The sequence below is a fragment of the Triticum aestivum genome, chromosome 3B, assembly GCF_018294505.1.
Source record: "Triticum aestivum cultivar Chinese Spring chromosome 3B, IWGSC CS RefSeq v2.1, whole genome shotgun sequence".
Lineage (NCBI taxonomy): Eukaryota > Viridiplantae > Streptophyta > Magnoliopsida > Poales > Poaceae > Triticum > Triticum aestivum.
Window position 1 is genome coordinate 716,695,349 of NC_057801.1, and position 26,437 is coordinate 716,721,785.

Below are 26,437 nucleotides of genomic sequence, written 5' to 3' on the forward strand. Positions count from 1 at the left end.
CGAGAGAGTGATGTGTTTTCTGGGCTACGAATGAATCGAAGCCGACTGTCTGAGGCTCCGAACCGAACCCCCTCTACGTTGCGCATGGGCCTCCTTTTATACGCTAAAGGGGTCACCGATAGGTGGCAACGCAGAGGACGGTAAAAACGTAAAAAGCGAGGTTGTTGACACAGTTGCTTGTACAGTGCACCCTACCTAACCCTGACGGCAGGGGACAAGGGCATTAAATGCCCGTCTGAGTCGCCCGAACAGTGCAGAAAAGGACCGTTAGGGGCGCCACCGTTCGCCACGATGGTGATCTTGTCAGCTTCGCATGCCACTGCGCACCGCTGGCTGCACAGCCTCCCGCCACGCGCGCCTGGAGAGGCCCCCAGAGCGACACGTTGGTGGGTGCGCTGGAGCGTGGACGCAGAGTGGCCGCCTGCCGCGGCAAGCGCCTTGCCGCTGTCGTTATCTTCGCCGGGCCCAGAAGCTCGTCGCTCACCGGGCCTCGGTGTACCTTGTTTAGTCTTCCCGGCAAGCTCCTCTTGCCGGGGCCTTGCTGCCTTGCCGGAGCGCGTGGCGCGTCGCGGCAAGTTCCTTGGAGCGCCTTGGTTGGCCTTCCCGGCAAGCTCCTCTTGCCGGGGTCTTATCTCCTTAGCTTAAATACTTTGTTCTTGGATGGCTCCAAGGGAACCTTGGGGGATCTTGGCGTTCGCCCGGCAAGCCTTTGCCGCGGGGTGCTGCAACTGCCCGTGCACAACTTCGGGGTACTAGGGTACCCCTATTCTAGTACACCGACATCACTATTTATGGATTCATCATAGTTGATGATTATTCTCATTACACCTAGGTGCATATCATTACCTTCAAGACTGAAGTACGTGGCGTCTTCAGATGGTTCGCTAATCGTGCCATGACGAATTATGGCATCAAGATCAAGCATATCAGAAGTGACAACGACACCAAGTTCAAGAATGCAGGCCTTGATGACTATCTTGACGAACTTGGTATTACTCATGAGCTATCTGCTCCTTATACTCAGCAGAATGGAATTGTTGAACACAAGAATAGGACACTCATTAATATGGCCCGCACTATGCTTGATGAATACAAGACATCTCGTCGATGGTGGCCTGAAGCAATTTATGTTGTCTGTCACATCATCAATCCAGTATATCTTCACAAATTCCTCAAGAAGACTTCATATGAGCTCCTCACTGACAAGGATCCCAATGTAAGTTATTTCAAAGTCTTTGGTGCAAAATTCTAGATTAGAGATTCACATCACAATTCCAAATTTGCACCGAAAGCACATGAGGGTTTTTTAATTTTTGGTTACGAAAAGGACTCGCACGCCTGCAGAGTCTTCAACACCTACCACAATAAGGTTGTTGAAACGGTGGATGTCCAGTTTGATGAAACTAACAGCTCGCAAAGAGAGCACCTGCATCCTATGCTAGATGAAGTGCCTCCTGAGGAATCTATCAAGATGATGGACACCGGTTAAATAGTGCCAAATGAAGAAATAGCTGAAGAGGAAGTAATCATTTCCCGTCATGAAGAAACTGCTACTCCTGAAGAAAATGACCCTGAAGAAAATGCTCAACCTCAACAAGGCCCTCGTCCAACTCATCCACGAGTGACGAATGAAGTACATATTGAGAAGATCCTCGACAACAACAATGCACCTGGTCCTCTCACTCTCTCAAGAGCTTCACATTTAGCTAACTTTTGTGGGAATTTTTCATTTGTCTCTATCACAGAGCCCACCAAAGTTGATGAAGCATTTCTGGAGCCTGAGTGAATTCAAGCCATGCAAGAAGAATTGCAACAATTCGAGCTCAACAATGTGTGGGAACTCGTGAATCATCTTGATCCATGCAAGCACAATATCATAGGCAATAAGTGGATCTACCACAACAAGCAAGGCAAAAATAGCCAATGCAAGTGGTAAGAAATAAGCCCCGTCTTGTAGCACAAGGCTACACACAGGTTGAGGGTATTGATTTCGGTGAAACTTTTGCACCTGTTGCTAGGCTTGAAGCTATTCTTATATTGCTTGCATATGCTAACCATCACAATATTCTCCTATATCAAATGGATATGAAAAGTGCATTCCTCAATGGTAAGCTCGAGGAAGAAGTATATGTTGCTCAAACACCAGGATTTGAGGATCTAAAGCATCCTAACAAAGTCTTCCGATTGAACAAGGCTCTCTATGGCCTCAAGCAAGTCCCACGGGCTTGGTATAATACTCTGGAGGAATTCCTGAAGAAAAAGGGTTTCAAACCCGGTTCACTTGACCCTGCTCTTTTCACTAAGTCTTATGACGGTGAATTGTTCGTATGCCAAATATATGTTGATGACATTGTCTTTGGTTGCACTAACAAGTGTTTTAGTGATGAATTTGCATATATGATGCGTGAAGAATATCAGATGTCTATGATGGGAGAATTGAAATTCTTCCTTGGTCTTCAAATTCACCAACAACCCAATGGCATCTTCATTTCTCAAGAGAAATACCACAAAGATTGGCATGCAAGATTGCAAAGGCCTTAAAATTCCAATGCCTACTAATGGTCAACTCGGCATTGACGAATATGGTAAAGCTTTCGATCAGAAGGTATATCGCTCCATCATTTGTTCGCATCTTTACCTATGTGCATCTAGGCTAGATATTATGCTTAGTGTTTGCATGTGTGCCTGATTTCAAACAACACCGAAGGAATCACACCACTAGACTGTGAAACAAATTCTTCTATATTTAGCTCACACACCAATGCTTGGATTATGGTATCCCAAGGGCCCATCTTTTGATCTAGCTGGATTTTCTGATTCTGATTACGCTGGAGCTCGTGTGGATCACAAGTCTACATTAGGCACATGACATCTCCTTGACGATCTCTTGTTTGTTGGTCCTTAAAGAAGCAGACTAGCGTGGCACTTACCACAGCTGAGGCTGAATACATTGCCGATGGTGCCTACTGCTCACATTTGCTATGTATGAAGCAAACCCTCAAGGACTATGGCATCAACATGAAGAAAGTCCCTCTCTTCTGTGACAACGAGAGTGGTATCAAGATTGCCCACAACCCAGTGCAACATTCAAAGACGAAGCATATTCAGATTCGTCACCATTTTCTTCATGATCATGTGCTAAAGGGAGACATTGTCATCGACCATGTGAAGACTGAAGACCAGCTTGCCGATATCTTCACTAAGCCCTTGGATGAAAAGAGGTTCTACAAGTTGTAGTATGAGCTAAACATCTTAGAATCTTTGAATGTCCTCTGAAGTGGACACACATCCTAACGCTTATGCATTTTTGATGAATTTGATGCACAAGACACGGAGTAACTTAATGAAGACTAACCCTCTAAGTGTGAAGAAATCAATGAAGAACTCGACTCTCAGAATCCTATGATAATTGTACGTGGTGTCTGAAATCATCACAGTTCTTATACGATGGGTAACGCCACCACCTCTTTATGACATTCTTCAAATTTGAGTATTGCGTCATTTGCAATTTCGTCAAACTTTTCAAATTCGTCATTTGAGGTTATTCTTCACTTCTTATCATTTATGCTTTTATTGGATCTCTTCATGTCCTCAACAACATCCACATATTGCTAATTCTTTAATTTGGTTTCTTCATCTATGTGGATGTGATTTGACCCGCTCCCCTCTATGCTAAGCTCAACCCACTCTGTTCACAATTTCTTCATATGTGTTCTACTTGACACTGTTTGAAGTCTTCACTGCGTCCTTGACAGGTGAAGAAATAGCAAACACATTTTTTTAAACTACCAAATATATATATTCTGGTGGTTGCCACAGTAACTTCATTTCGTGCTTCACACGCATGGATAAGTGCGAAAATGCATGTGACATGTGTCACCAAGATGCTAATGGTCATGGGCTTATTCGTCCAAAAGTTTTGGACCCCTCAGTTTTCACTGCGGCTATAAATATCCTTGACCTGGTCAACGTTATTTCACTTCACCTCCCAGCTCCTGTTGCTCTCAGTCCTCAAACCCTAGCATTGCCGCTGGATCTCATCGCCGCCGGAGAAGAAGAGCTTCACTGCTCGACTTCTTTGTTGACGTACTCGCGCTGGACGCGGATTTCTTCACCTCCATCACGGGCATAGATGTCTTTCGTCGCTAAGTTAGGGCACGGGAGATCTGAGCTGACGATTTCCATCGCCTTGTCGTCCAGATTGTCGAGTTCATCTCTGGAGTAAATAAATGCTTATTTACTGCCCTCTTTCATCTTCACTCCACTCAAAAATCTTCAAGTGTTGTTTTACCACTCTTTCAATTCTTAAGCACTTCCTTTTGACCAGTTTTGTGTATTTCATCATAGTTATACTTAACAACTAGATTCCTCAATTATGCAATTGCTTCAATCTGTACAACTCTGAAACCTAAGTCAAGAACACTTGATGAAATTCTTCAAGGCGATAAGGGTAAATTTCCTCAACTAGTTTATTTTGAAAATCTTTGAGAATACATGTAACTCTTCCCTATTTCCTCGCAACTATACTCTATTCACAGGTACAAATGTTTGCCGACGAATCTCAAGTTTCACATCAAATTAATTCATTTGCAGCACAGCTTGAGGAAAAACTTCAAACTTCATCAGAGTCCTCACAAGTTCAAAAACCTCAGTTGAAGAAAATGGCTGAAGGAAAGAGGACACATAAATGTGGCAAAACGAAAAAAGAACTGACACAGCGGCCATGTACCCATGGACCCGGGGAATGTGAACCATTAGGTAGAGTTTTAGCTGAAAGAAAACCAGGTCAATCTTCCGATCGTGAGTCTTTACAAGCTTGAAACAACTTAAGCACAGGCGGGAGTCGGCTTTTGAGATCCCTGGCAACTTGTATGAAGGGTACTACACGCCTAACGAGAATGTTCTTGGCCCATAAACTGACAAGTAGTGCAAGACTCGTATGCAAAGGATAAAACGCAAATGAGCATATGAGTGGAGAGCTTGCAAATATGTCACTCCCAAGTACATGAAGGAATTGCTACGTCTTGAGCTAGCGTTGGTTTTCCCCGAAGAGGGGAGGGTGATGCAGCAAGTGTAGCTTAAGTATTTCCCTCAGTTTTTGAGAACCAAGGTATCAATCCAGTAGGAGGCTCCTCAAAAGTCCCACGCACCTACACAAACAAACTAAGAACTCGCAACCAACGCAATAAAGGGGTTGTCAATCCCTTCACGGCCACTTGCGAAAGTGAGATCTGATAGAGATAAAATGATAAGATAAATATATTTTTGGTATTTTATAATATAAATGCAGAAAAGTAAAGATGCAAATAAAGGTAGATTTAAATCAAATATGATAAGAGATAGACCCGGGGGCCATAGGTTTCACTAGAGGCTTCTCTCGAGAGCATAAGTATTACGGTGGGTGAACAAATTACTGTCAAGCAATTGATAGAAAAGCGAATAATTATGACGTTATCTAGGCATCATCGTGTATATAGGCATCACATCCAAAACTAGTAGACCGACTCCTGCCTGCATCTACTACTATTACTCCACACATCGACCGCTATCCAGCATGCATCTAGAGTATTAAGTTCATAAGAACGGAGAACGCATTAAGCAAGATGATATGATGTAGAGGGATAAACTCATGCAATATGATATAAACCCCATCTTGTTATCCTCGATGGCAACAATACAATACGTGTCTTGCAACCCTTTCTGTCACTGTGTAAGAACACCACAAGATTGAACCCAAAGCTAAGCACTTCTCCCATGTCAAGAAAGATCAATCTAGTAGGCCAAACCAAACCGATAATTCAAAGAGACTTGCAAAGATAACTCAATCATACATAAAAGAATTCAGACAAGATTCAATTAATAACCATAGATAAATCTGATCATAAACTCACAATTCATTGGATCTTGACAAACACACCGCAAAAAGAGATTACATGGAATAGATCTCCACAAGAGAGGGGGAGAACATTGTATTGAGATCCAAAAAGAGAGAAGAAGCCATCTAGCTAATAACTATGGACCCATAGGTCTGTGGTAAACTACTCACAACTCATAGGAGAGGCAAAGGATGCTGATGTAGAGGCCCTCTATGGTCGATTCCCCCTCCGGCAGAGTGCCGGCAAAGGCTCCAAGATGGGATCTCGCGGATACAGAAGGTTACGGTGGTGGAAATTGTGTTTTGTGGTGCCCCTGGATGTTTTCGGGGTCCGTAGGTATATATAGGAGGAAGAAGTACGTCGGTGGACGCCCGAGGGGCCCATGAGACAACGGGGCCCGCCCCTAGGGGGGTGCGCCCTCCTATGTCGTGGGGCCTTTGGAGATTTCTTGACTTGCACTCCAGGCTCTCCAGATCAGATTTGTTCCAAAAATAACGCTCCCGAGGGTTTCATTCCATTTGGACTCCGTTTGATATTCCTTTTCTTCGAAATACTGAAATAGGCAAAAAACAGCAATATGGGCTGGGCCTCCGGTTAGTAGGTTGGTCCCAAAAATGATATAAATATGTAGAATAAAGCCCATAAGCATCCAAAACAGGTAATATAATAGCATGGAACAATCAAAAATTATAGATACATTGGAGATGTGTCAAGCATCCCCAAGCTTAATTCCTGCTCGTCCTCGAGTAGGTAAATGATAAAAAGAGAATTTTTGATGTGGAATGCTTCCTAGCATAATTCATAATGTAATTTTCTTTCATTGTGGCATGAATGTTCAAATCCAAGTAATACAAAATAAAATTTCATATTGACATAAGAAATAGTAATACTTCAAGCATACTAAGCAAGTAATCATGTCTTCTCAAAATAGCATGGCCAAAAGAAAGTTATCCCTACAATATCATATAGTCTGGCTAAGCTCTGTCTTCATCACACAAAGTATTTAATCATGCACAACCCCGATGATGAGCCAAGCAATTGTTTCCTACTTTAATAATCTCAAACTCTTTCAACTTTCACGCAATACATGAGCGTGAGCCATGGACATAGCACTATATGTGGAATAGAAAGGTGGTTTTGGAGAAGACAAAAAGGAAGAAGATAGTCTCACATCAACTAGGCGTATCAACGGGCTATGGAAATGCCCATTAATAGATATCAATGTGAGTGAGTAGGGATTGCCATGCAACAGATGCACTAGAGCTATAAATATATGAAAGCTCAACAAAAGAAAACTAGTGGGGTGCATCCAACTTGCTTGCTCACGAACACCTAGGGCACTTTGAGGAAGCCCATCATTGGAATATACAAGACAAGTTCTATAATGAAAAATTCCCACTAGTAAATAAAAGTGACAACATATGAGACTCTCTATCATGAAGATCATGGTGCTACTTTGAAGCACAAGTGTGGTAAAAGGATAGTAGCATTGTCCCTTCTCTCTTTTTCTCTCATTTTTTTATTGGGCCCTTTCTCTCTTTTTTTATGGCCACCCTTTTTTTTCCTCATCCCGACTTATGGGGGAATCATAGTCTCCATCATCCTATCCTCACTGGGACAATGCTCTAATAATGATGATCATCACACTTTTTTTTACAACTCAATTACAACTCGATACTTAGAACAAAATATGACTCTATATGAATGCCTCCGGCGGTGTACCAGGATATGCAATGAATCAAGAGTGACATGTATGAAGATATGAAGGTGGCTTAGCCACAAATACAATGTCAACTACATGTTTATGCAAAGAGCAATATGACAAAAGTAATGTGTGTCATATGAACGGGACGGTGGAAAGTTGCATGGCAATATATCTAGGAATGGCTATGGAAATGCCATAATAGGTAGGTATGGTGGCTGTTTTGAGGAAGGAGTATGGTGGGTGTATGGTACCGGCGAAAGTTGCACGATACAAGAGAGGCTAGCAATAATGGAGGGGTGAAAGGAGTGCGTATAATCCATGGACTTAACATTAATCAAAAGAACTCACATACTTGTTGTAAAATTTTAGAAGTCATCAAAAACCAAAGCACTACACGCATCCTCCTAGGGGGATAGATTGGTAGGAAAAGACCATCGCTCGTCCCCGACTGCCACTCATAAGGAAGACAATCAATAAATAAAATTGTGCTCCAACTTCATCACAAAGCGGTTCACCATACGTGCATGCTACGGGAATCACAAACTTCAACACAAGCATTCTTTAAATTCATAATCACCCAACTAGAATGAATTTAATATTACTACCTCCATATCTCAAAACAATTATCAAGCATCAAATTGATCATAGCATCCAATTCACTTTCTATGATAGTTTTTATTATACCCAACTTGGATGCTCATCATTCTAGGACCAACTTTGTAACAAAAGCAAATAACATGCTGTTCTAAAAGACTCTCAAAATGATATAAGTGAAGCATGAGAGACTAGCAATTTCTTCAAAATTAAGACACCACCGCCGTGCTCTAAAAGATATAAGTGAAGCACTAGAGCAAAAACTATCAAGCTCAAAAGATATAAGTGAAGCACATAGAGTATTCTAGCAAATTATAATCAAATATTCCTCTCCCAAAAGGTGTGTTACAGCAAGGATGATTGTGGTAAACTAACAAGCAAAGACTAATATAATACACGACACTCCAAGCAAAACACATATCATGTGGCGAATAAAAATATAGCTCCAAGTAAAGTTACCAATGAACGAAGACGAAAGAGGGGATGCCTTCCCGGGGCATCCCCAAGCTTAGGCTTTTGGCTACTCTTGAATATCTTGGGGTTCTATGGGCATCCCAAAGCTTAGGCTCTTGCCACCCTTTATTCCATAGTCCATAAAGGCTTTAGCCAAAACTTGAAAACTTCACAACACAAAACTCAACAGGAAATCTTATAAGCTCCGTTAGCAAAAGAAAAGAAAACCACCACCTAAGGTACTGCAATGAACTCATTCTTTATTTATTTTGGTGTTAAACCTACTGTATTCCAACTTCCTTATGGTTTATAAACTAATTTATTAGCCATAGATGCATTGAAATAAGCAAACAACACACGAAAAACAGAATCTGTCAAAAACAGAACAGTCTGTAGCAATCTGTAACTAACGCAAACTTCTGGAACTCTAAAATTCCTACCAAAATAGGAAGTACTGGATAATTTGTCTATTGATCAACGGCAAAACGAATCAATGCAAAATCACGTTTCTGTGATTTATTGATTTTTTTCTCGTGAGCGCAAAGTTTCTGTTTTTCAGAAGAATCAAATCAACTATCATCATGGCTTATCCTATAGGTTCTACTTGGCACAAACACTAATTTAAAAGAGGAAAACACATCTAAACAGAGAGTAGATGCAAGATTTATTCCTAAACAGGAGCAAAAACAAAGAACATAAAGAAAAATTGGGTTGCCTCCCAACTAGCACTATCGTTTAACGCCCCTAGCTAGGCATAAAAGCAAGGATAGATTTAACTAGTGCCATCTTTGATTTTCAGTTTCTTAGCACAGTCATGCTCGAATTCGGGAGGTTCTTTACGTTTCCCTTCATACTCGGAAATTTTAAGATCCAAAGAATCCAACCGCTCATTACACAGGGTAATCAACATATTCATGCGGTGAAGATTTCCGCTGACACTTTAAGAGGCTCAAGAGATTTTTGTAAAAAAATTGTTACTTCACAAATCTTTCCAAACACTTGGGTTTGTTCTTGGGTAGGATGTGGCCCTCCCTTTTGAGGTAGTGTTCCCACTATTCCCTCTATAATTTCATGCGCAATAGTAGGATCAATTTCAATAAAGTTTCCCTTGGCAATGCAGTCCAAGAGTTGTCTATGCGTCATGTTTAGCCCAACATAAAAACTGCAAAGAAGAATTCTAAAGTTCACCTCTAGGGTGCACTTGCAATAAGATTCCATCATCCTATACCAAGCATCTTTCAAATTTTCTCCTTGCCTTTGCTTGAAGTGAAGGACTTCAAACTCGGGAGACAAAGGAGCGGACAAGGAACTAGCCATAGCGAGAAAACACACGGGCAACGGAAAAAGGCGAGTGAAAAGAGAGGAGGAGATTGGGAAAGAGAGGCGAATAAAACGGCAAGGGTGAAGTGGGGGAGAGGAAAACGAGAGGCAGATGGCAAATAATGTAAATGCGAGGGAGATGGGTTTGTGATGGGTACTTGGTATGTCTTGACTTGAGCGACGACCTTCCCGGCAACGGCGCCAGAAATCCTTCTTGCTACGTCTTGAGCTAGCGTTGGTTTTCCCCAAAGAGGAGAGGGTGATTCAGCAAGTGTAGCGTAAGTATTTCCCTTAGTTTTTGAGAACCAAGGTTCAATCCAGTAGGAGGCTCCTCAAAAGTCCCACGCACCTACACAAACAAACTGAGAACTCGCAACCAACGTAATAAAGGGGTTGTCAATCCCTTCACGACCACTTGCGAAAGTGAGATTTGATAGAGATAAAATGATAAGATAAATATATTTTTGGTATTTTATAATATAAATGCAGAAAAGTAAAGATGCAAATAAAGGTAGATTGAAATCAAATATGATAAGAGATAGACCCGGGGCCATAGGTTTCACTAGAGGCTTCTCTCGAGAGCATAAGTATTACGGTGGGTGAACAAATTACTGTCAAGCAATTGATAGAAAAGCGAATAATTATGACGTTATCTAGGCATCATCATGTATATAGGCATCACGTCCAAAACAAGTAGACCGACTCCAACCTGCACCTACTACTATTACTCCACACATCGACCTCTATCCAGCATGCATCTAGAGTATTAAGTTCATAAGAACGGAGTAACGCATTAAGCAAGATGATATGATGTAGAGGGATAAACTCATGCAATATGATATAAACCCCATCTTGTTATCCTCGATGGCAACAATACAATACGTGTCTTGCAACCCTTTCTGTCACTGTGTAAGAACACCGCAAGATTGAACCCAAAGCTAAGCACTTCTCCCATGTCAAGAAAGATCAATCTAGTAGGCCAAACCAAACCGATAATTCGAAGAGACTTGCAAAGATAACTCAATCATACATAAAAGAATTCAGACAAGATTCAATTAATAACCATAGATAAATCTGATCATAAACTCACAATTCATAGGATCTTGACAAACACACCACAAAAAGAGATTACATGGAATAGATCTCCACAAGAGAGGGGGAGAACATTGTATTGAGATCCAAAAAGAGAGAAGAAGCCATCTAGCTAATAACTATGGACCCATAGGTCTGTGGTAAACTACTCACAACTCATAGGAGAGGCAAAGGATGTTGATGTAGAGGCCCTCTGTGGTCGATTCCCCCTCCGACAGAGTGCCGGCGAAGGCTCCAAGATGGGATCTCGCGGATACAGAAGGTTACGGTGGTGGAAATTGTGTTTTGTGGTGCCCCTGGATGTTTTCGGGGTCCGTAGGTATATATAGGAGGAAGAAGTACGTCGGTGGACGCCCGAGGGGCCCATGAGACACGGGGGCGCGCCCCTAGGGGGGGTGCGCCCTCCTATCTTGTGGGGCCTTTGGAGATTTCTTGACTTGCACTCCAGGCTCTCCGGATCAGATTTGTTCCAAAAATAACGCTCCCGAAGGTTTCATTCCGTTTGGACTCCATTTGAAATTCCTTTTCTTCGAAATACTGAAATAGGCAAAAAAAACAGCAATATGGGCTGGGCCTCCGGTTAGTAGGTTATTCCCAAAAATGATATAAATATGTAGAATAAAGCCCATAAGCATCCAAAATAGGTAATATAATAGCATGGAACAATAAAAAATTATAGATACGTTGGAGATGTATCAGGAATTCACTGTTAAGCCTCCTTGCAAAAGACTACCGCTTACTGAAGGTCAACATGTTGATCCCTCAAGTATCAGAAGGGGTGAAGATTTCCTCGAAGAATGGGCAAAGTGTCAAGCAAAATTGGCAAAACATGCTAAGAAAGTCATTGATGAATTTGACAGAGCCACAAAGGCTTCAGCTAAAGCAAGTGGCAGTGGTTGTGCTAGCGCTCCAAAGAAGACTATGCAAAAGAATCTTGCACACAAGCCCAAGCCATCTGATCCAATGCCATCAGTGTCCAAGCCTAAAGCTTCAAAGGCTTCAGCTTCCAAGATTTCAAAATCTTCAGGCCTCCTCCTGCTTCAAGTTCTTCAATGGCCGCAGCTATAACTTCAACATCGGTTGTGCTCGCATCTTGTCAGCGTGCCAAGGGCTTCCCAATAGCCTCAATTTCTGCATCAAGTGCCTCAGCTAGTGGGCACCCAACTACCTCAACGCCCATGCTAAAGCAAAAAGCAACTGCTGGTTGTGGAACTAGGCCAAGTCCCAAGAGTAAGACCGTAGTACCTCAGGTTGATGAACATGGGCTAGCTGACGAAGATGAGCTTGCATAGTTCCTTAGAAGAAAGTAAGAGCAAGCTGCTATTGCCAAGAATTCTTTAGTTCCAATGTTGCTGGACTCGAAGAAATTTCTTGATTTGATTGACATCTGGTGCAAAAACCCAGAAATGCCTCTTGACGACCTCAATTTACCACCTGGTCTAGGCCACGTGATTTCTTCATTCATCTTGAATGAGAAGTACAAGATTGCACAGGAAAAACTCGTGCATAAACAGAAAGTGCAAAAGGAGAAAGAATTGAGGTAGAACATGTTGTCCATATCCACTCAACAGCTTGTGACATTACAGTGTGTACATCAACTGTCTAAAGAATATGAGAGACATGCTAGTCATTGTTGTAGTGTAAAAGAGAGATTCATTGCTGCCTCGACAAAGGTAGTTGAAGATTAGAACAATTGAGAAGCCGCCAAGTTTGGCACAGTACCACCGTCAAGTTCCTCAGCTCCACCCCCGAATGCATAGACCAGTGAGACTGCACCTTCAATTGCATAAGAGACTGCCAGGGTGTAGGATCGAAAGTATGTCTAGAGGGGGGTGATTAGACTACTTGACCAAATAAAAACTTAGCCTTTTCCCAATTTTATTTCTTGGCAGATTTTAACAACTTAGCACAAGTCAAGCAATCTTAAAACAATTCAAGCAAGCATGCAAAGAGTATATGAGCAGCGGAAAGTAAAGCATGCAACTTGCAAGAATGTAAAGTGAAGGGTTTGGAGACTGCAAATGCAATAGGAGACACAGATGTTTTTGTCGTGGTTCCGATAGGTGGTGCTATCGTACATCCACATTGATGGAGACTTCAACCCACGAAGGGTAACGGCTGTGTGAGTCCACGGAGGGCTCCACCCATGAAGGGTCCACGAAGAAGCAACCTTGTCTATACCATGGTCATCGCCCACGAAGGACTCGCCTCACTAGGGTAGATCTTCACGAAGTAGGCGATCTCCTTGTCCTTACAAACTCCTTGGTTCACTCCACAATCTTGTCGGAAGCTCCCAAGTGACACCTAACCAATCTAGGAGACACCACTCTCCAAAAGGTAATAGATGGTGTGTTGATGATGAACTCCTTGCTCTTGTGCTTCAAATGATAGTCTCCCCAACACTCAACTCACTCTCCTAGGATTGGATTTGGTGGAAAGATGATTTGAGTGGAAAGCAACTTGGGGAAGGCTAGAGATCAAGATTCATATGGTTGGATTGGAATATCTTGGTCTCAACACATGAGTAGGTGGCTCTCTCTCAAAAAATGAGTAGTGGAAGTGTAGGCATGATCTGATGGCTTCCCTCACGAATGAGGAGAGGGTGGAGGGGTATATATAGCCTCCACACAAAATCTAACCGTTACACACATTATACCAAACTCGGTGGGACCGAATCAGAAAACTCGGTCGGACCGATTCAGTGCATATGTGACCGTTATGACATTTCGGTGGGACCGACATGTCATCTTGGTGGGACCAATATCATTAGGGTTAGGGCATAACGTAATCTCGGTTTGACCGATTACACAAACTCGGTTGGACCGACTTTGGTAATAAGCTAACCACAGAGTTGGTCAGGCAAACTCGGTGGGACCGATTCGCTCGTCTCGGTGGGACCGAAGCGTTATGAAAAGGAAACAGAGAGTTTGCATTGCAGACTCGGTGGGACCGATCGCTCATCTGGGTTAGACCGAAACGTTACAAAGGGAAACAGAGAGTTTGCAACCCCATCTCGGTGAGACCGAGATCCCTATCTGTGAGACCGAAAAGACTAGGGTTTCTGGCAGTGGCTATGTCAAATGAACTGGTGGCGCTGGATGGATCAAATCGGTGGGGACGAGTTTGACTTTTGGTTTGGGACATATGTGGATATGAGAAAGTGGTTGAGGGCTTTGGAGCATATCACTAAGCACTTTGAGCAAGCAAGCCATTAAGCAACACCTCATCCCCTTTTAATAGTATTGGCTTTCCTATAGACTCAATGTGATCTTTGATCACTCAAATAGAAAATGTAGAGTCTTGGACCTTGAAGGTTGAGCCAACCTTTTTTCCTTAGCATTTTGAGGGGTCCACATTCCTTATCCATGCCATGCCAATCATTGAACTTTTCTGAAATATTTATCTTGTAATGGCATTAGTTCAATGAGTTATATGTTGTTAATCATTACCAAAACCACCCAGGGATAGTTGCACTTTCAATCTCCCCCTTTTTAGTAATTGATGACAACATATAGATCAAAGCTTCGACAAATGATAATAAGATTGAAATACATTGTCGCTTTGAGAAGTATGTGACAAACAAGAGCTCCCCCTAAATTTGTGCATTATGTAAAATTTTCTTTGGACTACAAATGCACAATGTGTTAGGATCATGGGTCACTCTTCCATGTCACATACGTCTTGGTGGAGCGCTCAAAATGATAATTGTTGAACACATGCACTCATCACCAAGCAAAGTGAATGATCATAAATGGATATGAAGGATAATATCATTCAAGCACGCATTAAAGTAGCATATGATCAAACACAAGATCATCCAAGTATCTCACAAAGGACATAATGTATCAAGCAAACACACAATAAAGTTCAAGCAAATAAAATGCAAAGAGAGACAAAACAACACTCTCTCTCTCTCTCTCTCTCTCTCTCTCTCGAAGACTATCATTTATACATATTTCTCCCCCTTTGGCAACAAGTACCAAAAAAGTTAAAAATATGCATAGTGCTATGCGTCTCTCGGGCTTGGTCTTCATGAGGTGGTGTAGAGATGACTCCAAGGACGAAAGCGTCTGTAGATGTGGTTGGAGCTGGTGGCACTGAAGCTGTGGCTGCTGGTGCAGATGTAGTAGCTCTTGTGTCTGGGACAGGCACTACAGCAGACCTCTGACTCCTGGGCACTCTTGTGAAAGCATCTGTAGTAGACTTGCCCTTCTTCTCCTCCACTTCCTCCTGAAGTTGCTCAACTACTGACTGAATCTCAGTTACCTTGACATCAAGATCATAGAATTCCTGCTCAATGATCCTCTCCAAGCTCTCCTGGTTTTGAGTCAGGGTGGCCAAGCCCTTCTCAATCCTCAAGGTGGAGGCAATCAGATATCCAAGCTGATCTTGCTTGCTCTTCAAGAATACTTGAGATGCCTCTTCAGCTGTTGGCATCTTTGCAGCTTTCTCTGCCCTTGCCTTCTTTCTCTTCTCATGTGCTTGCATTGATGATGGATCTTCTTCATTCATGACAACAATGTTGTCCTCAAAGTCTGGCTTGAGGGGTAAGTTCTCGTTGTCCAACAAATATGTGTCTGTGCCCATCTTGTAGTTGATGAGCACCTGAATTTGTGGAGCATACCCACAAGATCTCTTCTGATCTACAGATGTCCTCTTGATTATTTCCACAATCAAACTCATAACTTTGAACTTTTGAGGGACATAAAATATATGTAGCAAGTTGATGGAGTGTCCTATGATCATTCTGTGATCTCCTGATTTTGGCAACAGAGTGTGCCTCAGAATGGTATTGATTGTAGGCAGTCCTGACAGCAAGTGCTTCACTGAGCCAAACTTGTGTCTCCAGGTCTACATCGGGTATCTCCTTGTACATGCTGGCCATTGAGTTGTGATCCTTCTTCTTCTTGGCATAGACATCCAAGTCATCTTCATGAGCTTCTGGGGCATTGATCAATATAGCCCACTCATCAACTATAGATTGGTACCTTGTACCCTCTCACATCTACACAATTTTGCCATCTGGATAGAAATGAGAAGTTGAATAGAATTGCATAATCAGCTCATCATTCCACTTAGTGAGATTTTGGCCAACAAACTTGTCAACCTCACATGCCTTGAAGCTGTCATAGACACCTGGGAAGTGCTCTTCATTCTCTCTTATGTAGGTCCAATCCACCCATCTCATGTCACACACTATGGGCTTCTTGTCCAGTAGGATTGTCTCATAGAAATCTTGTTGTTCCTTTGTGTGGAATCTGTAATCCACATCAGTTCTCCTCCTGACAGCATATGGGTCAGCCTTTCTCCACTGTCTCAGTCCTGCATCCTTCCTGATCCTCATATCCTCTGCAACAGGATGTGCATCATTATGATCTGGGATCTTGGGCTTTAGCTTTCTTAGCACTTGAGCTTCATCTTCCTCTTCTTCAGCTTCAGGCACTAGGGCCTTGTTCTTGTCCTCAGCAGGTATGTTCCTGGTACTCCTTTTGGGTGCAGTCTTGGGAACTGGAGCAACAACTTTGGGAGCAAGTTTGGGCTTAGAAGCAGCCCCTGACTTAATTGCATCTCCCATGAGTTTTTGTGCCTTAGGTGCTGGAACAACATCCTCTTCCTCTTCATCATCAGAATATCTCATCATGGAAGGTTTGCTAATGATCCTGGCAGTGGTCTTCTTGACCCTCTCTTTCCTCTTCTTCCCTTCTGCAGTAGCCTCTTCGGGTTCAGATCCCAAAGTTTCTTGAGTGGATGCTCTGGCCTTTGACATAGGAACTCTTCTTGCTGGTGCCTTTCTGTTCATGCCTGGCTTAGTTGATGCAACTGTGCCAAATTCTTTCTTCACCACTTTCTTCTTGGAAGTGGCCTCATCCTCAGCTGCAATATAGTCCTCATCCTCTGAATCAGATGTTCTCTTATTCCTTGTTCTAGTAGCTGCCTTGGGCAAGTTACTAGGTGTGCTCCTGCTGCCCTCATCATAGCAACTGGAGGGACTAGTGCCCTCACTCAACTGTCCTTGCTGCTCAGACCTGTTCTGGCTGTCACTCTGGTAAGACATCTTGCAGGCAAACTGTCAGCAGAGCCCTAGAGTGGCGAGTGTTCGCTACGGCGGCGATGGCGGAGCAGAATCCGTCGACGGCGGTAGATTCCAACAATGGGAGGTCATTGGCGGCGAAGAGATGATCCGGAGACCCGAGGGGGCAGAGCAGGACACGCGCGGGCTGAGAAGTTTTTGAAGTAATTTCCAAAATCTCACCCGTGGGTATATATATCCTGACCCTGTCGGTGTGACCGAGTAGAACAACTCGGTGGCACCGAGATTGCAGAATCGCAAGCGGTTGCTGCAACTCGGTGTGACCGAAGTGTTCAAATCGGTTGCACCGAGATGAAAACCTAGATCAACTTAGTGAACTCGGTTTGACCGAAATGGATTTCTCGTTCAGACCAAAATGCACAAAGAGGTTTTGGAAGTTTAAGTCTATGACGAATCGGGGACTCCGAGTGCTCCTCACACAGAGTGGTTCGAATCTGACTTGATCAAACTTTGTGATGTAGCATGAATAGAGTTTGAGATGAGAAAAGCATAGATAGCTAGATAAGGTTCTTAGGAATTCTTGTCCATCCACTTGGCAAAAGAAAAAGATCCAAACAATCAAAACAACAAGTGGATGTCCTTGAATGAGTAAAATATGCAACCAAATGCTCATGCAATAAAATGGCAAATGAAATATGTGGCAAAGCATGCACAACCAATTCTAGCATATATCAAACAATTGGTGATGACTAGGTCATCTATATATGAGTATATTGACTTAGGAGTCAAATGAGAACAGTTGATCATAGGTCATACTCATCGTTTAAGCACAAGTGGGGTTACCACTTCTACATAAAGCATTGTTGTGTTCACACCATTAGAGTTGCTTTAGCTCAATTCTTTAGAGTAAAGCTCCCCCTAGATGTGAGATCCCCCCTAAGAGGGATGAACTAACCTTGGGTTTTGTCGATGATGACTTCATGTAGGTGTTGAAGATGTGGATGCTCAATGTTGTTGATCGTTTGGAGCAATCCATTGGAGTGAGTTGCACTTTCAATACCTGCACGGGTTAGTCCCACAAGGAACAAGCAAGAATATCCATAGACATAGAGTGCTGCACACACAAGACGATGTCCGTGAAAGCATTTGGTTACCTTGTCCCTTGTCTTACCAACAAGAGGGTTTGCGACTCCTTGAACTAGTGCAAGATGTGGAAGTTGATTGCACTTGTCCTTGCCAAAATGATATGAGTTAAGTATATTGGCAGAGTCACCCTCAAGAACTCTCTAGTTCTTCTTCTTTGGGATCCACATCATCTTGGTGGCAATCCTTGGGGTAATAGTGGAACTTGAGGAAGTAGAGCTTGATGTAGTCTTGGTAACCTACTTGACCAAAGCCTTGGGAGCTTCTTCAAATGCATCAATCCCCTCTTGAAGCTTGTCCTTGCCTTTTTGCTTGTGTGTGGTGGAAGATCATCTTGAGCTTGTGTCCCTTGGAAATAAGTAGGATCATACTTCTCTTGTTGGGGAACAAACTTCGTCTTGGGGTATTGATCTCCTTCCCACTCAACTCCATTGGCATTGAACTTTCGTTCAAACCCAACACATTGATTCTTTCGGTGCCTTCCTTGCTTGCGTACAATTTATTCAAATTGCTTACTCCTGGCAAGGCTCTTGTAGACACCCTTCTCTATAATTCCCTTCAATAAGCTACTTTCTTGCTCAAGTGTAACTTGGCTAAGAAAATCATTAGTGGAATCAAGAGAACTACTAGACGCAATAACATTGGATTTAGCATGATTATTGTTACTACTAGAAGAAGAATCTTTCTTGCTCTTGTTACTAGACTTCACTTGTGGCATGTAAGTAGATAAGAGTAAATGCTTGGCAATGTAATAAGAACTTTTCTTGCGAAGATCATCATTGATTGCCTTTAAAAACTCATGATCTTGCTCAAGGTTGAGCTTTTCAAAGCGTAAATTCTCATGAGTCTTTAAAAGTTCTCGATGATCTTCCAAGATAGTTTCATGAGCTAACTTAAGAGTGTTTAGTTCTTTAGTTAGGCGCTCAATCTTCTCCTTATCATTGTCATTCGTTTTACCTTGATTAGCATGATTAATTGACGTTTCATCATAGTATTCATCACTAGAGTTGTCAACAAGTAAATCATCATCACCTACCAAGTCATCTTCATCACTATTGAAATCAACATACTCGGGGTGTGATACCTTTGGGACTTTAGCCATGAAGCATCTTCCAATTCCTTCATTTGGTGAGTCAAATATGCCGTAGGAGTTGGTTGACACGAGTGCTAGACTGGCAACACCTTCATCTTGAGTATATTCAGAGTCAGAGTGATAGCTTCTATCGGAGTGATTGTCGGAGTTGGAGCCAGATACCCATTCACCAACATGAGCTTGATGGCTTCGTTTTGTGTAGATCTTTGATGATTTGTCCCTCCTTTCCGAATCCTTGCTTCTCCGGGATGTTCTTTGTTCATAATGATCATCTCTACTCCTCCTCTCTTTTGGTGGTGATTCTTCTCTTCTACTTCTTCTTTTGGGTGAATCTTCTCTCCTTTTGTAAGGAGTCGTACACTCATTGGAATAGTGTCCGGGTCTTCCACAATTGTAGCAATTTCGTTCACGACTCGAAGATCTTTTGTCATTGTAGGACCTTGACTTGGAACTCCTTTCCTTGCTTCTACTCTTGTAGAACTTGTTGAAGTTTTTCACCATTAGGCTCAATTCCTCATTGAAGGTTTGTTTCTCACTTGATGATGTAGGAGCATCAAATGAGGCTTTGTAAGCACCACTTGACTTGTTGTGAAACTCCTCCTTATCCTTGAGTGACATCTCATGAGCAACAACTCTTCCAATGACTTCCGTTGGCTTGAGATCTTTGTAATTGGGCATCATTTGGATCAATGTGCACATGGTATCATATTTTCCATCCAAGACTCTTAGGATCTTATTGATGATGAATTTGTCAGTCATCTCTTCACTTCCTAAGCCGGCAATCTCATTTGTGATGAGGCCAAGCCTAGAGTACATTTCAGTGACAACTTCACCATCCTTCATTTTGAACTTGTCAAGTTGACTTTGAAGCACATCCAATTTGGATTCCTTGACGGAATCGGTACCTTCGTTCATGTCAATCAAAGTATCCCAAATTTCCTTTGCATTCTCAAGGCGGCTGATTTTGTTGAATTCTTCGGGGCACAATCCGTTGAAGAGGATATCACAAGCTTGAGCGTTGTATTGCAGTATCTTCAAATCTTCCATGGTAGCTTCACGGTTCGGTTCTTTCCAATCGAAGAATTCACCTTGCAAGCCAATACACACAATAGCCCAAACGGCGGGGTTATGTCCAAGAATATGCATTTTCATCTTATGCTTCCAACTAGCAAAATTTGTTCCATCAAAGTAAGGACCTCTACGGTGGTAATTTCCCTCGCTAGACGCCATACTCTCCTATGTTGTGAAACCAAGGCTATGATCACCAAAACCTATGGAAATCAAAGCAAATGAAGACCAAAGCTCTGATACCAATTGTAGGATCGAAAGTATGTCTAGAGGGGGTGATTAGACTACTTGACCAAATAAAAACCTAGCCTTTTCCCAATTTTAGTTCTTGGCAGATTTTTAACAACTTAGCACAAGTCAAGCAATCTTAACACAATTCAAGAAAGCATGCAAAGAGTATATGAGCAGCAGAAAGTAAAGCATGCAACTTGCAAGAATGTAAAGGGAAGGGTTTGGAGACTGCAAATGCAATAGGAGACACAGATGTTTTTGTCGTGGTTCCGATAGGTGGTGCTATCGTACATCCACGTTGATGGAGACTTCAACCCACGAAGGGTAACGGCTGCGTGAGTCCACGAAGGGCTCCACCCATGAAGGGTCCACGAAGAAGCAACCTTGTCTATACCATGGTCATTGCCCACGAAGGACTTGCCTCACTAGGGTAGATCTTCACGAAGTAGGCGATCTCCTTGCCCTTACAAACTCCTTGGTTCACTCCACAATCTTGTCGGAAGCTCCCAAGTGACACCTAACCAATCTAGGAGACACCACTTTCCAAAAGGTAATAGATGGTGTGTTGATGATGAACTCCTTGCTCTTGTGCTTCAAGGATAGTCTCCCCAACACTCAACTCACTCTCATAGGATTGGATTTGGTGGAAAGATGATTTGAGTGGAAAGCAACTTGGGGAAGGCTAGAGATCAAGATTCATATGGTTGGATTGGAATATCTTGGTCTCAACACATGAGTAGGTGGCTCTCTCTCAGAAAATGAGTAGTGGAAGTGTAGGCACGATCTGATGGCTTCCCTCACGAATGAGGAGAGGGTGGAGGGGTATATATAGCCTCCACACAAAATCTAACTGTTACACACATTATACCAAACTCGGTGGGACCGAATCAGAAAACTTGGTCGGACCGATTCAGTGCATATGTGATCGTTAGGCCATTTTGGTGGGACCGACATGTCATCTCGGTGGGACCGATATCATTAGGGTTAGGGCATAATGTAATCTCGGTTTGACTGATTACACAAACTTGGTTGGACCGACTTTGGTAATAAGCTAACCAGAGAGTTTCTCAGGCAAACTCGGTGGGACCAATTCGCTCGTCTCGGTGGGACCGAAGCATTACGAAAATGAAACAGAGAGTTTGCATTGCAGACTCGATGGGACCGATCGCTCATCTCGGTTAGACCGAAACGTTATGAAGGGAAACAGAGAGTTTTCATCCCCATCTCGGTGAGACCGTGATCCCTATCGATGAGACCGAAAAGACTAGGTTTCTGGCAGTGGCTATGTCAAATGAACTAGGTGGTGTTAGATGGATGAAATCGGTGGGGCCGAGTTTGGCTTTTGGTTTGGGACATATGTGGATATGAGAAAGTGGTTGAGGGATTTGGTGCATATCACTAAGCACTTTGAGCAAGCAAGCCATTAAGCAACACCTCATCCCCTTTTAATAGTATTGGCTTTCCTATAGACTCAATGTGATCTTTGATCACTCAAATAGAAAATGTAGAGTCTTGGACCTTGAAGCTTGAGCCAAACTTTTTTCCTTAGCATTTTGAGGGTTCCACATTCCTTATCCATGCCATGCCAATCATTGAACTTTCTTGAAATATTTATTTTGTAATGGCATTAGTTCAATGATCTATATGTTGTTTATCATTACCAAAACCACCCAGGGATAGTTGCACTTTCACAGGGGTACTGAAGAAGTTGCACCTAATAAAGTGAAAGGGCAATGGATAATGTTACACCTAAAGAAATTCCCAGGGTGACTGCATCAGTCACGCCTGATGAAAATGCTCCAACTAGTTCCTCAGCAGCAGCTCCACCAACCATGACTTCATCTTTGAAGCTTATCACCCTTCCTTCTACACTAGAAGTGAAGAAGACCAAGGCTGCTGAGCGAGAAGGAAAGAAGATAAAGGCGTTAGCTCTGCCTGTGCCTGAATATGTGAATAAATTGAATATGGATACATTGTCTTCAGTTGTCATTCCAATTGATGCTATAACAATCTCATCAGCGCCCCCTGCTTGTAATCTAGAAAACCCTCAAATGGTTCCTTATGGGGTGGATTATAAAATCCATCAGGTTGATGAAGACAATGAAGATACCCATTCTGCTGCTACCACATAGCAAATGAATGAAGAGATTGAGGTTGATTCTAATGTATTAATGCCTCAAGATATTGCTCAAAGTCCTCAGCGAACTCCACTGATTGAAGATCATGATGAAGAAGTGGATAGGTGAAACAACCCCTCCAATCCATGAGAAATATTGGGAAGCGGCTCACCCAAATTCTGCCCTCACCACTCCACTCACTCAAGAGCCTCAGTCGTTGCGTGCACTAAAGAAATACATGTTGGCTCTGATGAACGACAACCATCGCTCCAAAACATTTCTGAAGGAATCCCAGCTGCAGAAGCTGATGAAAATGCTCAAGATGATCAAATTGTTGATGTCATCAATGCAACAGCTCCACCTACAGATTCCATCCCTTTAGCAGACACTGATACTAGACAAACAACCACTCCTGACGAAGTTGCAAAATCACTTGCAATCACTGATCCAGATGATTCAACTGGCTCTCCCAGGCCAATCTTTGATGTGAGGACAAAGAGGCAGAGTCTTCAACCTGTCCCCGTGATGCCCAAGATTGGCAAAGGCCTCAAATGGCCAAATTTGATAGTGCCAAATTCTTCGAAGAGAAGAATTTCTTCATTGGTGAGTCACCCTATGACTCTACCAAACTCAAGCGTTTGAGTTTCTGGACAAGAACGCAGATGAACTACTATGCCTCACTACTATTTGACAAGAACAAAGTATTCCCGCATCGCCATAATCCTCATGTGGAGTCAATTCCCTGTTTTTGGCAAGTTCTGGTTCTTCTTCATGATGTCGGGCTACTCAACTTCTGCACTAACATCTGTGATTGGAATGAAGTACTCATTCTTCCATTCTACGCAACTATACACTTCTGTGGCAACGCTGACGACACTGCAATGCTGACGACACTGCAATTTAGTCACTACAAAGCACCGATTGATGAATTACTTCGTGCTCTTCTAGTTGATCCACCCCAAGAAGGTGCAAAGAAAATTTATGAAGAACCTAAGCTGACCAACAATATGATGCAAGTGCTGATGAAGCCAATGGCTGAAGGAAATGCTCCACAGACAACCTTCTTAGTGAAGGATTTGCTCTATGTGCCGAAGACTATCTATCACATTCTGGCAAAGACCCTCAGCCCGATCAAAGGGCACAATTCCAACACTGAAGAAATTGTGGGAGTTGTGAATAACTTGCCATTCCACATCATTCATGGGACTCCCATCAACATTCATGATTTCTTCCTGAGGACTTTGGTCATTGTGGCACAGTCTTCTTTTGAATTGAAGCCATATGCACCGTCGTCCAAATCACATGAGCAATTTGCCTAAAGTCGAAATTCTTCAAAGCACTCTATCCACTATACCTGGCAAAGGCAAGAGCATCATTAATGAAGGAATTCGTTGCCTCGATGGAGAATTTCATCATCCTATTTCCAGCTCCATAGCTCCATAGCAAAATCTTCAAGGTCATCCTCTTCACCTAAAGCACCACGTGCCATGACAGACCATGAGTTGCATATTAGTATTCATCAGAAACTTGACAAGAATCATCGTTGGGTTAGTTTGCTCCTGTTCAAGCCAATATGACGGTGGCGCATAACGCAGTGTGCAAAACCCGCTACTATCTGCATGAGATCTTTGACAGATCATGGGCCATCCTCTCACACCACAAATCAGATGAAGAACTTCCTGCCATGGAATTTCAAATGAACTTTGACTGGGCTGAACCACCAAGGAAGAAGTTCAAGAAAACTCAAGTTCCTTCTCTCATGCCGAGCTCAGAGTCTTCATCACGCTCAACTGACAAAAATGAAGTTGTTGAAGACACTGCTGCTGGTCCTTCTACACCGCACGACCCCAACAATGCTGGTGCACCGTCGACCTCTCCATGATAATTTTCTTCAGGGGTGCTAGTCCTCAGTTTCCTCACCTTTTGGTCATTTGATGACAAATCGGGAGAAGTCTGGGTTAGTCTTCAAGCGGAACATATGGGTTGTTTTTGCTTAAGTTGCAACTTGTGAACTTTATTGGTTTTGCTCTTTGATGAGTTGTAACTTAATAATTGTTGGTCATCTGACTCTTTTGCTACATTCCACGCGCATGCTCTAATCTTAAATATATCTGCTCATGCGTGCACAATTTCGTCAGACATCAATTTTCATCATGGACTCATATTCTTCAAATATCTTATGATCATGCATGATTGGATTCCAAGATATAGGGGAGATCTCCACAATTTCAACCTGCCATGTGCATTTGCAATCCAAAGCAAATTCCTCATACGTGGATCTTCAGGGGGAGTTCCTCAACATCTTGTAAACAATTTATTCAAACTCTGTACCTACACTTCAATTATGTTTATTCCCATTGAAACCTAACCAATTTATCACGAATCACAAAAAGGGGGAGATTGTAAGTGCATCAAGTGTCCCCTTAGTGGTTTTGGAGTATTGAAGACAAATAGGTTGATGAACTAATGTGTTTGTGAGTATACACTGGTAATATAGTCCCTAAAGATTTGGTTTAACACACGGAAGATGACCCCTAAAAATGGATTTCTTCAAGTGAAGAATTTGATGACGAAATTGGTACGACCTTTGAATCAATTGATGTGAAGACTTTGAATCTTGAAGACTTTTGTTTTCATAGTTTTTTTTCTTCTAATTTGAGTCATATGAAAAGTGTAGTGTTAAAGGGGGTCTAGGTGAAACATATTTCACATTTCCAAAGTGATGCTCAAACCTACTCAAACCTATACACACAACAACTTCTTCGAGTGAAGCCTTTGGAAATTCCCGGAATAGCTGACACATTTGCTAGTGATAGTGACGAAGTTCATCTGGTCGCTGACGAATTTAGTCACGCCGAGGAGTTAGGAGTTCGCCAGTGCGATCTGCCTACAAGTGAGGAAATTGAGTGCCGATGAATTTGAGAATTCAAATTCCGACCGTTGATGCGTCGCGTGCCAGCGGTCGAGTGGACCCTTATCCTGACAACGGTCGAATCAGAGAAGGGAATTTATGACAATTCATGTCTGGTTGCTCCTTGGCTATAAATAGCCGCCCCCACAACCACTTGCTAGTTGGCTGCTTTCGAGATAACTTGACACTTGTCATTTGAGAGCAACCCATCCTTTGACGACTTTGAGCGAATCCTAAGTGAGGAAAAACCCAGAGCCAAAGTGATTAAGCATCACTAAAGAGATTGATGTGTGTGATCCAACGACTGTTACCTTTGAAGACTATCATTCTTCTAGACGGTTAGGCGTCATGTTCTGAGTACACAAAGAGTCATTGTGGTGTGTCGGTGAACAAGTCTATGAAGGTTTTGGAAGTCTACCTTGAAGACTTACCACGAGTGATTGGACGAGGTCTGTGGGCCTTAGTTCAAGAGGAATATTGTGAGGACCGTGTGTCCTCTGAGTTGCGACTCATCCGCCTCAACCAGACATACAGTTGATGCAGCAACTGGAACTGGTCTGCCAAATTGCATTGTCTTCACCGAGCCAACCTGGTTACATTCCTCACCCTCTCTCACATTATTCCGCTGTTGAAGAATTCATGATCTAAGCTCTGACGAATTTGAATTGAAGAATTTCATCATGCTATCTTTCATTTCCTCAGCTCATAGTCCTCATGTTTGTACGACTGTATGATTGCATGTTCTTCACTCTTTTGTATCCTGATTGCATGTACTATGATTCTGTGATGACTTAGTTTCCCTT